General features: G+C 39.6%; 1 protein-coding gene across 11 annotated transcripts in view; it reads right to left on the reverse strand.

Moving 5' to 3' along the window:
* Nucleotides 1–13,268, reverse strand: part of TENM3 (teneurin transmembrane protein 3) — a 2,605,219-nt gene that overhangs the window by 1,600,342 nt on the left and 991,609 nt on the right. The gene's annotated exons all lie outside the window — the stretch shown is intronic.

Raw genomic sequence — 13,268 nt, forward strand, 5'->3', positions numbered from 1 at the left:
AGTGTTAGCTATTCCCTGAGTACTTTATTAAACTTGGTGGTGACGGCGTGGGTTTATGGGTACCACTAACATTGTGATATGTATGACAGCCATAATATAGGTACAAGTTGCTTAAGTTCCAGAGCACATACAAGAGTTATGGCTTGTAAAAAGAGGAGGGAGGACACAAGGAGGCTGTGAACTTCACTACCAGCTCTGTAACTAGCCAGAGAGGGGTGTAGGGAGTTACCGAACTATCATTTGCCTTTGTCCTCTCCTGACCAGTGACCAAGACAGAAAAGCTAGATTTAGGATCCCAGCTGAGAGATGTTTAAGTCATCAATGGGATTTTGGGAGGGTTTGGATGCAATGCTGTAGTATGGCATTTAGTAGACATTAAGTGCAGAGGAGTGTATCAACAGATTTCTTTCTTCTTTATGGAACACCAAGCATTTCTATAAACTGGCAACCAGGATAATTTATTTTACAGAAGACTATCGAAAGAAATAACCACCACCATTAAATGATAGATTTTCTCTCAACTCTGTGCAGCACTAATATGTCTTCTTAGTCTCTCAGTGTGTGCCCATGCTTGCATTCATGTATTCACGTCTGCAGTAATCGTTTAGTAAACTCCCATCCACCACGTCCTAAGCACCGTACTCCGGGCCAGAAATGGGATGAGCTAAGCACATCTCTGCCCTAGGGGAAATGCAATGGTATGCACCAGGGCTCATACAGAAGGAATATAGGCAGAAGAGTTCTCTGAGAAGGCAACATCTGAGACATTAGCAGGAAAAAAAAATACAGGAAGAGGAAATAGTGGCAGCGGCAGGGCACAGGGGAAGGTGCTATTTGGAGACCAATGACACTTACGCATGGCGAGTCCTAGCAAACACAGGAAAAGGGAAGGCTCAAGGCTCGCGGATGGACACAGCAGGAAAACAGGAGGTTAAAACATTTCATCAAGCAACAGACTTTGGGTAAAATGCCTACTTAGGCATCTATGAAGATGATTCTAATGAACTAAGTGAATTGATAAAGGGGAGGGGTGAAGAAACAGGAAGCTTCTCCACGGGGAGCATGCATTATCCATAAAATTTCAAAGTTTAATTCTCAGCACCTGCTTATAGAGGCCACGAGTGCACACCTCTTAGGTCTTTAACTGCAGGGGACCAAATGCCACCAAGCTCCTGATATCTCAAGTACATCAAAGCATTACCTCCAAGGTTATGTGATTCCCAATGGCAGTTCCAAGCTGATCACCAGACAGCGCTAGGATAGGAAGGAAAGGTAGTGCCTGGGAGATGGAGCTGCAGGCAATCGGAACTTGGCCTCAGAACCCCCAACAAACTTTTTGAACCTTCTGCAGATTTCACAGCGCCTCCGTTTGCTCCCCTCCGCTCTTTGGTAGTCTTAACTGTCAGAATGGAAATTCTTTCAGCTTCTCTGCTTTCCCCCCATTCTTTTCCTCACAGGAATTTGTCCTAATATAGTCTGTCCATTCATTATCCCATATTGGCATCTTTTCCATGAAGACTTGGACTTATGTACCGACACTGGTACTTTCTGGGCAAACACTACCAAAATTAACACAACTTGGGACAACTTAAGATTTAAAGGTTAAGCCATATTAACCCTATTCTCATTCTTGTTCTAAGCAAAAGAAGAAAGCTTGGAATGGACAATGGGAAGGATAAATACCACTCGACTTGGTCAAGCTCCAGTGCTTTCCTTTACAGTTGAAGGTGATGGATTAGCCACGCTCTTTTTAATGGATGCAACAAAAGAGCCTGTGAAGTGATGTGGTTTCTGACCACTGAGGAGATTGATCCTAAATGTCCTCCAATCCAGTGTGATTAGAACCTGCAGTATAGTTGCTTAACTTTTAACAGTCACTTAAAGTATGGGGAGGGAGACATAAAAATGATTCAAACTTTAATAATCTATCACAGTATTAAACACCCTTAAGCATCTACTTATAATGGCAGAAGACTTTTTCTGAATGGAACTTACTGAGTGGGCTACTGTATATTTTTCCTGCATAAAACATACCCATAATAAATAAGTGTCTGGCTTTGATTTATTAATGTTGAGTTAGAACTTCAGTCTGCATATAGGTACGCTGAAAGGTGCCACTCAAAGGCAGTGCAAAATTAAAAAAAAAAAACTTTAGAAATAGCATTTTTGAAAGTCTCAGGGATGCAATTTACAGAGAAGAAAAGATTCAAAATACTAAAAGGCAAAGGTAGTTGCATGGATCAGGCAGTCATGTGGTGGAGGCCTAAGCCATGTGAAATATTGGAAAAACCATATTGAGAAATAAAACCACATCCCCATAGTTCAAATAAGCCAAGTCCCAAGGAAAACAAATCTGTGTCATAAGCAAATTAAAAACAAAATAACTGGACCCATTTATCTGCCCACAATCAGTGGCCAAATACAAACTGTGGTTTCTGAACTATAATCTCAGCAGGTAGAATTCTATATCTCACTCTACCATCAAGTACTGTGTCCAGGTAAGTCCGGCAAAAGCTCTCTAACCAGCTTCGATGTAACCATCTCACCAAATTAACATTTGCCATTTCCTCTTCATCTGGCCATGCATTTGACTGGGTATTCTTCCTTGAGCGTCCATATGTTGGATGGAGTATTTCAAATATCTTTTCTCCCTATTTAATCCATCTATTTATTCACTTGTCTTTCTGAGAGCCAAATTAGAGCCATCTTGTGTTTTCTTCCCACTTAGGCATCTTTCCCCTCTTCTCACTCCCTTATTCCTTCTCTATGACAAGTGCAGTCAAGTTCAATGGATGACATTTAAGCCCAACTTCTGGGTTGTTACTTAACTATCCATATGCCCTTTAGCAAAATATTGCCTACTGTGAACAATTACTATGATGGTAATTCACAGCCACAAATACCGTGGGAAGATGATACACTAGCCAGGATATTTAAAAAATGTTCCATATGGTTTATTGCATAGTTACCATTCAGTGAACAAAGCCAACAATAGCAACAGTGGAAGTCACTGAAGTTTTCCTGAGATTCCTGTTCCTATTCATTATCACATCCTATATTTAATAAAAAATTTCTGTCCCAAAAGATGCCTATATATATATATAGTTTCCTAGATTTTCACATTAACTCAGAAGTGTCTCATTTATCTTCTAATCACATTTTCCCTTAAAAAAATGCATCCTGTTTTAATATAGTTTCCCTAAGTTCTATTTTTTGTGATAAATTCACCTGCTAATCTTTACCAACAGTTTTTTTTGGGGGGGGGTAATATAAATATCTGACGAATGAAATATTTGTATGTCCCAGTCATGTTCTATACGGTCTGGAGAGTGATTTATGATAGCCATAATTCTAGCTTCAAATGACAAAGCTTATTAAGTTACAGGGGCAAGCCAGTTTTAGGAAGTCAGCTATTATTTCCCAATAGTGAGTTCCAGGCAGAACAGAGTGTCCCCTTGGGTGAGGCTTCTAAGTAAAATTACAAATAACAGCAGAAAGGCAACATCATCAACTCGGGGGCTTAGAAACATCTAACAGAAACTGATTGAGGAAGCCTCCTTAAGGCAGCCTGTTGGAGTTCCTGATGGAGAATCCTGGGCAGAGCAGTGTCCCCTCAGGTGAGGTTGCCAGGTAAAAGAACAAATGGCAAGAGACAGAAAAACATCATCAAAGCAGATTCTCACGACATCCAGAAAAAAAATCTCCTGTGCACGCTAAGGTTGTCGGCTGGAGATCCTACTAGAGAGAGACTCCTCATCTCGTGGGACTGGCCTCCTTGTTTCCCTTCCCATGGTCTAACACCTAGCTTCTATCTCCCCCTTGTCTTTCCTAAGACGAACAATAGAAAAACTGCTGGGAATAATTTTTTCCTTCTGGGTGTTCTTAAGGGCACCAATGATTTTATTTCTGAGTTCCTTTGATGTTCTTTCTCTCGATCACGCAGTCAAGAGGGTCAACACATCCCTAGGCAAGGGGACTTGGAGGACACTTGACACAAGCATGCTTGTAGTTGAAACAGGCTTGTATGGGCCACTTGGCTTCTCAGTGACCTCAAACAGCACAAAACCGTGTACAAAGGCAGTTAACGCTAAAAGTTACCCCTCCACTATTTATCCAAAATTATCTTTGGATCTTCCACAGGTGTCTTTCTGCTACTTAATAGCCTCCAAATTGATGTTCATGCCTCAAGCCTTTAGCCACCATATCTATTTACTTTAATTCAATCAATATTTATTGAACATTTTATTATTTCTTTTTAATTTTTAAAATTTTTTTGTGCAAGAACCCTGAGAGGTATCTACAAACTAGGCAAGGAAAATTTCTACCTAGTCGTGGATGGTTATTATTCAATCCAAATATTATCACCTAACATTCTATAGTTTGGGGCCTGACTATTTTTTATATCAATGAAAAAAATCTAGGCAAGGGTTTATGGGAACCTAAAGAGAGAGAATGGAGCTATTTTTTCTATTAGTCATCTTCCTAAACTGTTATTTTTCTCAATGGCTCATTTGTTTCTGTGGGTTTTAATTTTGCAGGTATCCCCTTATTCTGATCTCTAATTCACCTGGTCTTTATTAATCTCTTTCATGATTCTCTGCCTTTTCTCAAATTAGGTCCCATAGCACAGTACCCTTCCTTCATACCTGAATGCCCCCCCCCAGTTGATTTGTTACTTTAAGTTTCCCCTCTGTTATGAAGTTTTGAAATAATAGGCTTTGTGCTAATCTTTCTGTTCTGTGAATGTTTACGTCTACGGTAGCATGGCAGCCATATTAAAGAGGACTTCTTTTACTTGGGATGTTTCTATGATCACCTAAATATGGATATAAAATGATTGACCTTGTGACCTATGCCATCACTCACTTCAAGCTAATACAGTGGGACTGAAAGTAGCAATTACAGGGGCTTCCCCTACAAAGAAATGCAGAAGTGGGCATGCTGTTCTTCTGCTATATAAATAAGTACAAGTGGGGGTGCTGTTCTCATACCACAGTCAAGGAAGGTACACTTTTAGAAAACAAGAAAGGAGGAGCCCTCACTCTGAGCAAGGGCACTCTCCCTGCAGGAGGACCATCACTTATCTAAATTACAATTTTATTTTCTCTGCTTGGAAGCATCCAGAGCAGAGCCCGAAGGAGAAAACAATGGACAACCTTGGTTTTTCAGATACCTCAAGGACTCAGAACTTGGTTTTCCTGGAAATGCTCTGATGAGTTAGCTTGATCCTCTCCTGTGGGCACCTGGAAAGTGAGAGCACCAGTAGGTGTAGACCTCCACATGCAAAATTTATCAAAATAAAGCAGACATCGCAGGGGGGAAAACCTCTCTTCGGTTGTAATAAGGACCTGTTCAGAAAATCTGCTGGTCATGAGTTGGAACCCCAGCTAAAGGAGTTTCTGTGGGGTGCACCACACAACGCAGTGACTGGAAGGCGTCACAGCCAGCCAGGGACAGTGGTCATTGCCCAAAGTAGGAGACAGCAGTGGGAATTTGTTACTGCTTCCTTTCCCTCCCAACTGTATTCAAGCCATAGGTAGTGGGAAGATGAGGAAGAGCACAGAAAGAACAGAAAAAAAAATTAACTGCAGAAACCAGCCCAATATATACTTCCCAGCCTCACTTGGACCAAAGCTGAGAGTGGAAAGAAAATGCAAAGCAATAAAAAAATTCAGCTTTACTTTATACGAGACATACTCCTTTTTGCTTAAATCTTCCAAACACACTGGCAGAAAGAGCAAAAGTTTTATCTTAAGGCCTTTTCTTTCTTTCTTTACTTCCTTCTTTCTTCTTTCCTTTCTTTTTTTCTTTTTCCCTTCCTTTTTCTTTCTTTCTTTCTTTCTTTCTTTCTTTCTTTCTTTCTTTCTTTCTCAGGCCTAGAGTAGAGTGATTCAGTAGACTAGGTCTTTAGTGCCAGGGTGAGCAGATTTATGTCGTGTCCCACTCTACCCTACCACGTCAAGTCAAGCAGTTCTCCAGTAGGACATACACAGATGTTCTCAGCTTAGTGTATCATTTTATTTCCTCATCAGAATAAGGCTATACAAGAGAAGAAGCATATGCTTGGTCATTTCTTTTTGTGTGTTTGTTTTTTCTTTTTTAATGTATTCAGATTTCATCTCAATTGCTATCCCATCACTGTATCCTCCCGTTCCCCCCTCTATCCCGCTTTCACCCTAGCTTGGTCATTTCTTTTGAACACTTTCTATTGCAGGGCACAGGAACACACCTTTAGCCTTTCTTTCAGCCTTGCTGAAGGTTCTCTCCCTTAGCTTTTTTTTTTTTTTTTTTTTTTTTTTTTTGAGTTCAACTCAGCTTCTCATTAGAGCTCTTCACTGTGAGAAAGAAGCATGTGGCTGTCTTTCAGGAATGTTGTTCCCAGTGGGCATTTCAACATCGCCAAAGGAACTTAGCCATCCCCAATTATTCTTCAGGGGGTGTCTCCTTTTCTTGCTACAGGTGAGGGTGTAAAAATCCATAACTCCATGCATGGTGGCTACTAGGCGCTTTCTGAAAATAACAACTTCATACTGAAGGCTTTGAGAAAAAAGCCAAACCAAACCAAACCAACCAAACAAACAAAAACAACAGCAAAACCAACATCAAATAAGTTTAATAAAACCTTACAACACTACCACTAATACATAAACACTTGAGTTCTCAATACTCTGAAGATTCTTATTCCTTGACAAAATCCCAAAGGATTTTTCCCTAGACAACAAATCCACTTTATTGGAAGAAAACGCCCTACCCGCTTTGGCTTCTTTATAAATGTGTGCTTTCCTTAGGAAGCAGGTGGATATAGTCTCAAGTACATTTCTTTCCTCCAAGCCCCATGCCTCCTGGTGGATTGTTCCTCCCAAATGCCTGTGAGAAAGCTTTTGGCTTTGGCTTCCTCAGCTTCTACTTCTAAGTTGTATAGTTCCCCGTGGAGTTTTACACATTATACATATTTTCTAATTTCCATTTTTAGTTTCCTAAATGATTCCCTGGGTGTTTATCCATACCCCTACCTGTTTCCTTTTACTTTTTTATTACAGTTTGCCTTAGCCTTTTTTTTCCCTCAAAAGAAAGTCTCAGATAAATTGTTTCTACTAACAGTCCTTTAATTTTGAACAAAGTTACCTAAATGAGCTCATGCGAGCCTTTTTCAATTCATCACCTTGATTTAGAAACAGAGCCTGCAGAGTTTAACTATGTATTCTTTTCAGCGTTAGGTCAACAGTATCTGCAAGGTTCAGTGTCTTTGTTCTTTATCTGAAAAGTAGAAAAGTCATCATCTTCCTTTTATTTTTGCTTTAAATGTTTTTGATGCAAGGACTTGCTATATAGTCCATATAGGGTCCATACTTATTTTTGTGCTTGAGCCACGAGGGCTTAGGTTAGTGAAGTGTATCATTAAGACTGGCCCATGGCATCTGACTGCTTTGAGTTGGTCTTCATATATTGTGAAAGGAATTGAGAGGATTTAGTCAACTGCCATCATTTCTGCCTCTCACTCACCTGCATACATTCACAATGTAACACAGTATAACAGAAATAAAGACTGGGTACTATGCTTTGAGCCCAGATCATCAGAACGCAAGATCAACAAAGATGAGGAAAACAATACACAGATAACGGTAGTGATAAGTTGGTACTTTTAAATTTTTATTTTGTTATTTTTGGAGATGAATTTAAGTATATATAATGGCATAAATATAAATATATTTACAATCTAAGTATCTCCTTAAACAATAATACCATTTTATAGAAGCATCTAATAAAACCCAACTTTGCTTGTTTGTGAGGTACCAGATAAAAACATGGAAGATGTGTGATACCATACATAAAAGACCGGTAGAGTAGATGGCTATGGGATTCCTATTTCTTGGAAAGTCTTCATTGGAACACTAGTTAAAAATACTGGAGAGACAAAAAAGTTATCCCCAGCTGTAAGTGTAAATGCATAGAAGATGGTTAAGGGTGTCAGGCATAATGTCAATAAGAGGAAATAAAGTGTAGATTTGAGGAAGTATATGAAATGCTATAGAAGAGGCACGTAATATGATCACTTATGACCACCTCTCCAAAATGCCATTGACAAACACTCCAGACACCAAGCAGAAGGGTATACTAAGCTGTGAAAATAACACGCACTATTGATTTTTCTGCTGCTATGATACAACCTAAAGCAATTGATGGAAGGCATTTACTTTGGCTTAAGTTTCCTGATGACAGAGTCCATCTTGGTATGGCAAAGCTATTTATTTAAGCACACAGTAGGGAGGTGCAAGGCTCATCTCCTCAACTGTAAGGATGAAGCCTAGACGACATAATGGATTTAGGGTGAAGCTATAACCTCTTGAAGCTTACCATCGATGACAGGAAAGCTCCTCCATAATGGCCAAACCACCTAAGCCTCCCAAACAGTGACACCTACTACCAGGGAGCATGTGTTCAAATGCTAGAGCCTATGCAGGACACCCTTCATTTGCATCACCTCAGAAGAGATAAACGTGACAATGCTAGATGGGTCACATCAACAAAGAAACAAACAGTCCCTTCCCGTAGGGGACAGGAAATATTAAACAAGGAAAAAGCAATTCATAATGAAGAAATAATGATTATGTGTTACAGCTAATTCATCATATCGACCACTGTGATAAATGTGGTAGAAAGAAAAAGTAAATCAAGGTGAGAGCGTGACAGGGGAAGACAGTTGAGGGCTTTTCATAGAGGAGGTAGGGTGGCCTCTTAGCTCAGCAAACATTTAAGTAAGGCTTAGAAAAGAAAATAATTAGCCCTACAGGGGACTAGGGGGAAAGAAACTCTTCTAGGGCAGGGACATAGGTAAGCTTCAGAATCATGGAAAATCTTTGAAGAAATACACAACCACATGCCGGTGCAAGTCCATGCATGAGAGCACGCATGGAGCTTTCGTACACACACACACACCCACACACACACCCACACCCACACCCACACACACACACACACACACACACACACACCACACCTAAGGTTTTAGGAGTGTTCTGCATAACTTAATCCACTCCTCACTCTTCCCTATGTTGCACCTTCAATCCTTTCAATCCCACTGGATTTTCCCACCAATATTAAAACTAGTAGATTGAGCACTGTAAAATTTACCCCATTCACTCCCCTTTTTCCATTCCAATTTTAGACATTACTTCCATCACCTTCACAGCTGTATCTATCAAAGTTTTATCTTCCCTAAATGCCTCTTCCTCGCTAACCATCAGTCACTGACTCCATCTTCTTCCCTTTCTCCTACCATTCAATTAAATTTTTACATCTGAAAGTCACAGGTCAATACGGTATTTTAGAATCCAGTGGAAGTCCCGGTATCAAAAAATCTTAGCCTGTCTAAAGCAAGTCCTACTTTCCTGACCACTTTTAGCTTCTGTATATAACAGCCCTTCAGTTGCCTTCATCTTCCGGCTTCAGCAGAGTAGTGCTAGGTTCACACAGCCTCAACTCCTCCTCAATCTAACACCCAGCAAACCAAGCCTTGCAGGGCACACACTTGGATCTTCTACTCTTTGTAGTTTACACTCCTTCTAGGTCCTTGCCACTCCAGTGGCTTTCAACGCATCCCCGTGCTGCCAACCACATATGTAATGCCTCCTTAGCTCTTTCTCTGAGTTACAGAGAAATTCATCAGTGCCTTTCTCCACAACCCCTTCATCTTTCTCCACGGTTCATAGAAATCCCAAGGCAATTGAAGTAGTCTCAACCTCCACTGTGAATGACCCTACCTCCAAACCTATCTTTAATTTATTCTGTCCTAGGACTCCCTGTTTAAATAAAGGCTACCTTCTTGTGAATAGTTGCCAAAACTGAAATCAAGGCGTCATCTCGCGAATGACATCTCTGTCTTTCATCACCTGGATTCCACGCATTCAAAATCCTACTTAACTATTTTCCCAGAACATCTGTTTCCCATCTGTCTACCTCACCCCACCTGCACAGTTTCAGCCTCGGTCCAAGTCACTGTCATCTCTTTCCTGAAATATTGCAACCTCCCTTTTATTTGTCTTTCTATTTCTATACTTGGCCCTCATCCATCCATTCTCCATGCAGTAACTAGAGTTATATATTTTAAAGTGCAAAATTGTTTATGTTCTTGCTATGCTTTAAAACCCTTCAGCTGCTTTTGAATTTAAAATCCTTAGCATGGTCTGGGGAACCTTGCATGAATTAAGGGTCATGAATCTCCCTAGCTTTATCTTAAATATTTCTTTGTCACCAACAAAATCCAAATTGTTTACTCTTATATATGTGTACATTGCTTCTCCTTCCATATCTTTTGTCCTTCCTTCTTTCCCTCTTTCCTTCCTTCCTTCCTTCCTTCCTTCCTCCCTCCCTCCCTCCTTCCCTCCCTCCACCCCTCCCTTCTTCCTTCCTTCTTTTCTAATTGATTTACACATATGGATCTTGTTTACCTCACCCCCGCCCCAGCCCCTGCCCCAGCCCCCACCCCAGCCCCCGCCCCCAGGAACTCTGTTTTCTTTTCATGAAGTACATTGTCCTCTCTGTCTTTAGTTCCTACAGTGCACACTCATTTTTCAGGTCCCTTGTGATAAATACAGACCATGATAAGTCATAGTAGCCTAAAACCAAACATTATATTTCCTTATGAAAAATCATTTGAAGCAGAACCCAGCCAGGTCATTCTTCTGTTAGGTTTGCAAAAATAATTCACAAAGTCCTATTTACCTAATGAGCCTATTTTTTTTTCCCCCTGGTGCTAACTCTTCTTTTTTTATGCTTTCCTGTGGTGTTTCCTCATGATTTTTCTAAATTGGTCATCCTACCAAGACAGGCCAGGCGGGTCCAAAAGGCAGTATCAGTAATTTTCAGAAAATGTGAAGGACTAGGATTAGAAGTATCTGTTTTGGTTTCTGGACTATTAATAAAAATATAGCTTAGCAACTGCACTGACATATGGATACTTGCAAGTATGGTTGCTGGAGCTAACAATGGTCCAGATAATGGCAACCTACCCTAAATTCAAATGGCACAATTCAAGAAGGGCATCCTGTAGAGTGATAATACAGAACTGAATAACAGTTACATCTGAAATTCAGTCAGAAACTTGAGATGGGACTCATGCCCGTGAGGAAGGATGAGGAAACGTGACAACCATAAAATGATTCTTAACCTTGAGAATTACAAATAGAATGCTAATCGAAGAAATAAAACTTGTTGCCTTGTTTACCAACTTTTTCACAAGGTCTGTAAAGTAAAAAGTGTGGATACTCTGCCCCTGCAAACACCAGACAGTTATGTTTAGAAAGGAAAGCTCATTTGACCACTTCAGCTGCATCATTTAACTAAGTCAGAAAAAAAAAATTTAAATCTTTGGGATATGTTCAACTGTATCTATTGAAATTTCATGGCTAGGCTGAAGCATAGGCAGGATCTGCTTTAACCAAACATAGATCAGGCAAATTAGTGCTGTCATTACTACTGTTCTTAATCCTGCAATATTATCTTTTTTTTTTTTTTTTTTTTTTTTTTTTTTTTTGTGGATGGCATTTACTTGTTACTTTTTACAATGAGAGTCACAGTGGCAAAACTAAGCAAGCCGACACATCGCTGTGGTCTCAGTCTCCTGGAGAGAAAATTAAATGTTTCCAGAGAACATGAAGAATATTCATCTACTGTTAATCAAATTATCCATTCTGTGGCAAATGGAGTTTGCTGTTATTATGGGCCAGCTGCTGTGAGGGCCGTCAGGTCTTACTTACAGATGAACTGGTCGTGGGCTCATCTCCTAAACTGTAATTCTTCTATTATTCCCATTTTATAACTTAGCACATTTAAATAAGCCCACAAGAAAAGTATGGGGATGAGAATTTAGAGGGCAACTCCCATGGATGGAAGCTGTTTTCTTAAGATCACTGGCAAGTGTGTTTAAAGTCAGAAAATAAGATTTTGCTATGGTGGTTATTTAAGACTCCCTTTATTTCCATGGAACCTGTAAGGGGTTACAAAGTGGTTGAAAAGCATAGATGCTTCTTGGAAATTTATATCTGTTTCTTTCCTACAGCCAGGTTGGTTTTCTGAAGTATTATTGAGTGTGTTAGCATTTCAAAACATTGAAGTAGCAAAAAAAAAAAAAAAAAAAAAAAAAAAGAATAAGAACCCCACTGTCTCAACTGAAGAAAACATCTATAGCTAATTACTGGATAATTTATGACCTAACAAAATATTTGTAAAGAAATCAGTATATTTGAAACAAGTGTGGACCAAACACTAAATGTAATAAAAAAATGTGCAGAATAAATGCTATTATTTTTCTCATTAGAGAAATTCAAATACTGCAACAATGATATTATGTTACATGTTTGTGTGTTAAACATGTAAGATGGACAGTGGAGAGACAGCTGTTAGTAAAATGTTTACTCTTGCAGCATTTAGCACCAGAGTCCAACTTCTGGCACTTAGGTAGAGACTAGGTACACAGTGTGTTTGTAGCCATAGCTCTAGGGGACAGAGATGGTTTACCTCCAGAGCTTAGTGACCAGTCAAGCTAGCCAACCAGTGAGCCCCAGGATCAATGGTAGATTATGACTTCAGCGGTAAGGTGGAGAAGACACCCCATTTCAACCTGATGTGGTTTCCACATGTACATGAATGTGCTCACATGTCTATGTGGATCTCACACCTGTGACAGGAACATGTATCAACAGACAGACAAACAGCAGACAGACAGAAAGACAGCCAGATAGGCACATACACACACATACATACACACACCACATATTAAATATATTAGAGTATTCTCTTATATCAATGAACATAACTGTGATAAGATGTAGATTTCACTTTGTTTTATTAATCAACTTGATGAAATACCTTATTAACTTACTTATCTTATAAAGGACTCATTTCAAAGAATGCTAACTATATCATGAAAAAAAAAATCAAGTATCAGAGACAGGAACAAAATGGCTAAGATGGAAGTTCCCTTTTAGTTTGCCATGCGGCTTGAGTTACACCTCCAAATATCTACAGACACTATCTTTAATCAAACATTTTTATCTGCAAAATTGAACTGGAAATTGCTAGTTAATAGCCCCTTTCTTACCTAAGAGCTGAGAAAAAAAAATCTCATTTCGGAACAGAATTAACTAGAAAATGACAATTCTTGGAATTTATGAGTCTTTTCCTAGTTTGTCTCCAAACTCATCTAAGTGCTTTCTGATCAGGCTGAATAAAAGCAATGAGCTCAGGAATCAAGCTAATTTCACTCAAGG

This window comes from Acomys minous, assembly GCF_964271855.1.
Source record: "Acomys minous genome assembly, chromosome: 15".
NCBI lineage: Eukaryota > Metazoa > Chordata > Mammalia > Rodentia > Muridae > Acomys > Acomys minous.